Consider the following 4,508-nt stretch of genomic DNA (forward strand, 5'->3'; position numbering starts at 1 on the left):
TTGGCATTCCCATGATTATTGGTTAATCTTACAAGAATTAAATGAGTTTTGCTTGGCAGGAGCAGAAAGGAGGAATAGATTTTGGCGGGGGGGGCGGGGGAGGCAAAGTTTATACATGTTAAATTACCTTGGCCTTATCTGACCTCTTTGAACACTCCCTCCTCCCTCACCCTTTCCTCCCTGCCTCCCCTTTCCTCCCCGCCTCCCCTTTCCTCCCCCCTCCCCTTTCCTCCCCCCTCCCCTTTCCTCCCCCCTCCCCTTTCCTCCCCCCTCCCTTTTTCTCCCCCCTCCCCTTTCTTCCCGCCTCTCCCTTTTCCTCCCCCCTCTCCCCTTTCCTCCCCCCTCTCCCCCTCCCTCCCCAGTGCTTGGTAGAATGCAACTCTGGTTCTCCAGGGTATCCCAGCTGATCACTCCCTCTGCCTGACTCCTTCTCACTGACAGAAGGGGAGCTCATACAAATTGAAGTATGAATGACACTACTCACTAATCTCTCAGCCCCATCCTTTCCACTGTCCCCAAGGTGTTTTCTCATGGGTTTGACTTCATTTAATTTCAGGATCAGGTAATGACACTCTGTAGAAGGTAAGAGTTAAGGACTAGCAATATGGCAAAGAAAGACATGAGTTACAGAGCCAGATAGATTTGAATTAGTTCTAGCCTTGTATATCTCAGGCAAGTTAACTAATCACTCTGAGCTCCGATATCCCCATTGATAGCAGAGATAATGTACCTTTGCAAAAATATATGTAAACATGTAGCTTGGTGCCACATAGCAGATACTTAGGTACTTAATTATCAATATGATCATGATTATTGGGCTGCTCTGTCTCCTCCTGAGTGCAGTTTCAGGTGGTGGATGATTGTTAAGGAAGGCTACCGGGTTGGGAGGTATTATTACCACAGCTGCCTTGACCTCCCCTTTTGTTTTGTGTCCTGAGGCTCCTCTGAGGAAATCTGGCAGCCCAAGAAGTTTATGAGGGAGGAGAAAGCAGGGGGAATGTGCTGCTTGGTTTGCAGCCACCACCAAGTAATGACTGGCTTGGTCACTCAGGGCCGTATGGGTTTTATTCAACCAAGGACACAAGAGACACAGTGGTCCAAGGCTCTTGGATGATAACCAAAATTAGCCACTCTCTGCTGATGCTGGGGACTTTCTTTCTGAAGGGTTCCCAGCTTCTCTGGTGACCCCCACTTCCACAGGCCACCGCTCTCTTTCTGTGCCAGTGATTCTCAACACTGGCGTCACATTAGAATCTCATAAGGGCGTGGGCCTGGCTAGTGGTAATCGCTCCACAGGTGAATCAAATGTGTAGAGTTGCGAATCACTGAGATCCAGGCTGAGCTTTTTGGAGCTTCCCCTGCAGAGGCAAACTGCTAGGCTTGGGTTTTTGGTTGTGCCGTTCTCCCCCAGATGGATCCCAAATGATTACTGAAGCTTAGTGTAATTATTTATGTTGCTTCTCTTGTGGGATCCTTTAAAACCACTTATTTATTTACTTTTAAAGGTAGGCATTCCTTATTCCAACAAGCACAGCCTAATATGGCATGGTCATATTGCTCAGGTAATATATTCCTTGCTTCCAATTTAAAAAAATGAAATAAGAAAATCATCCAGTTCTTTTCTGGAGCAACAGCAGAGAGTAATCTAGAGTACTAAATATATCTTAATGAGGAGAAGTTGAGGAAACCTTCCTAGATAACTGTTGTTTCTATGAACTGGTCAGTTAGCACACAAAGCCTCACACATAGTGATGGACACGTTGTCTCCCATGAGGCTCCATTGTGTAAGCTGGTCTTTGTGAAAAAGCAGATGCTCTCCAATCCACACACCTGTGACAAGAAGCCTGAAGACTAATGGTTGACCAAGTTCCTACTCTCATCGCAAAGCTGTAGCTGTGACATCCCCAATTTTTGGAAAACCATATTTTGTTCTAAAGAGCGAATGTGAAAGTTACTGTGGACACAGTAAGTATGAAGGAAACCTGAGCTTGATGATGCTGTTGATATTTTATCTGAAAAGCTTAGCTGGAAGGATTGGGTCATCCGTTAGTGTCTAGATATTGAATTTCTGTCACATGGAAGACTGATGTAACTTAGGTTCAAAGAAACACAAGTTGGACTAAGGGTTAGAAGTTTTAAGGAGACACATTTCCACTAAGTATTCAGGAGACTCATTTGCTGGCTGAAGATGGAATGAATGAGATCACACCATAGTATCTGTTCAATAATCAGTAGCTCGAAGGTCAGAATGCTGAATGCCAAAAGGGGAGCACCTGGATTACTGGTTACACCTGAGACATTCACCAGACAATCAAAGGTTAATTAGCTTGATTAAGTGTTCCACGTGTATACTTATTTCAAAACATCATATTGGCCAGGCATGGTGGCTCACACCTGTAATCCCAGCACTTTGGGAGGCCAAGAAGGGCAGATCACTTAAGTCCAGGCATTTGAGACCAGCCTGCCCAACATGGCAAAACTCTGACTCCACTAAAAATACAAAAATTAGCCAGGCATCGTGGCATTCCAAGAGAGTAACCCCACCTACTTGGGAGGCTGAGGCATGAGAATCGCTTGAACCCAGGAGGCAGAGGTTGCAGTGAGCTGAGATCATGCCATTGCACTCCAGCCTGGGCAACAGAGCAAGACGCTGTCTCAAAAAACAAACAAAAAGCACCATATTGTATACAATAAACATATATAATTTTTACATATTACAAAAATTTATTCAAGCATTCCATCTTCATTGTCCAATATGTATCAGAAACTGGAAAGATTGTAGAGATTCATATATGAGTAAATTATGGTACTTAGCTCACAGACACACTTAAGCAAAATAAACAACAATACAATATCAAATAGAGACCTAAAAAAAGGGCAATACATTCTCTTGGGGCAATTCAGTTTGGGCAATGCAGAGGTTAAGTAGGGCATCAGGCCTGAAGAAAGCTTCTAGAAGGAGGTGGCATTTGATCTAGGCCTTTAAGAAGACGTAATATTTTGCCATGTGGGGAACAAGGAAAGGGCATTTTAGGTGGTGTAAGACGTGATGCACAGCACTGGAGTGTGAAAGTGTCCTCGTGTTCTGAGAAGAACTTGTTGTGTGTTGGCTTCTCTAGTAAACACATGAGGTACATTAAGGCAGTGGGGGGGAAGATACCTTGCAAGTTTTAAACTCCAACCAAGGTATATAAATGAATCTTACTGGATTTTTTTTTGTAATTATTTTTATTTTTAATGTCCAGAATGTGTAATATAAGGGCCAGAGCTTCCTCCTGGACTGCTTTAGAAATTCTTGATTGGTTGGTGACGCCACTAGGGATACTTTTTCTTGTCTAATTTGGTTTCTGGGAAAGCTTCACTCAAGTCCTCAATGGTCATCTTATCAAATGGATTAAGTTACTCATATTCTCCAGCGGTTTCTCATATTCTCCAGTCCTGGCCTTGGAGAGAGACACCCACTCAGCACAAGTTTTCACACCTTCTTTTTCTTCAGCATCCACCTGGGCAGTATATTTATTCTCTTGTACAGAAAGCTTCAGGACATTCAACTTCTCAAAATCATCCCCTAAGCCTGCCTTGGCCACATGGGCCGTGTAGTAAACCAAGCCGATAGCTGGTGGATTCTCAGGTAAAGTAGCCAACATGGATGTGAGGGTCTCATTCCAAGATTTCAGGGAATTAGCAATGGCCTTTTGGTTTCACGGTATGATCCCCCAAGAAGCTACCCAGTCAATGGTTTTTAGAGCAAGTTTTCACCCAGTCATCTTGGGATCCTTCACTGACCCTGGCAGCCCATGGTCCACAGCAGCAACTAGCGGCTCTTATTGGATGTCTTTTAGAAATTGTGGCTATGTATTAAAATTTGGATGTTATGCCTCAGGCATGGGGAACAATCACAGGTTTTGGAGAGTAGAAGAAGCCATAATCTAGAAAAGTAATGGCATTGCTTAGTGTAGGGCACCACCAAAGCTTAACTGTCTCTGTGATAGCAATCTCTCCATCACCCTCTGCACTCTTTCCCATAGTGAATTTCCCCAGGCCCATTGTTTTTCATCTTAGAGTCTTTAGATTCCGTGTAGATTCATGAATATGGAAATTCAGGATTCATGAACTATTTTCAACATTGCAATAAGCTCAAATTATGCATTGATGATCACTATCACAGAGACAGTTAAGCTTTGGTGGTATCCAAACCAAGCAATTCCATTATTTTTCTAGATTGTGGCTTCCTCTACTTTCCCTGTGCTTATTCCCCATTCCTGAGGCATAAAGTCCAAATTTTAATATATGGCCACAACTGCCCTAAAAAAAACCCTCAATAAGATGTATTTATATACTTTGGTTGGAGTTTAAAGCTTGCAGGCTGTCATCCAACACGCTGTTCCCATGTACCTCATGCATCTGCTGGAGAAGTCAACACAAAACACAAGTTCTTCTCAGAACACAAGCACACTTCCACACTCCAATGCTGTGCATCGCTTTTTACTGCCACTTAAAAGGTTAGC

The 4,508-nt window shown here is 43.5% G+C and overlaps 1 pseudogene; it reads right to left on the reverse strand.

The window, feature by feature from the left end:
* Positions 1–3,285: 3,285 nt before the first annotated feature.
* LOC116566069 lies at positions 3,286–3,767 on the reverse strand (annotated as a pseudogene).
* Between the last annotated feature and the right edge of the window lie 741 nt (positions 3,768–4,508).

The sequence above is a fragment of the Sapajus apella genome, unplaced genomic scaffold (genome assembly GCF_009761245.1).
Source record: "Sapajus apella isolate SASKATOON/1434 unplaced genomic scaffold, GSC_monkey_1.0 scaffold42, whole genome shotgun sequence".
NCBI classification, from domain to species: domain Eukaryota; kingdom Metazoa; phylum Chordata; class Mammalia; order Primates; family Cebidae; genus Sapajus; species Sapajus apella.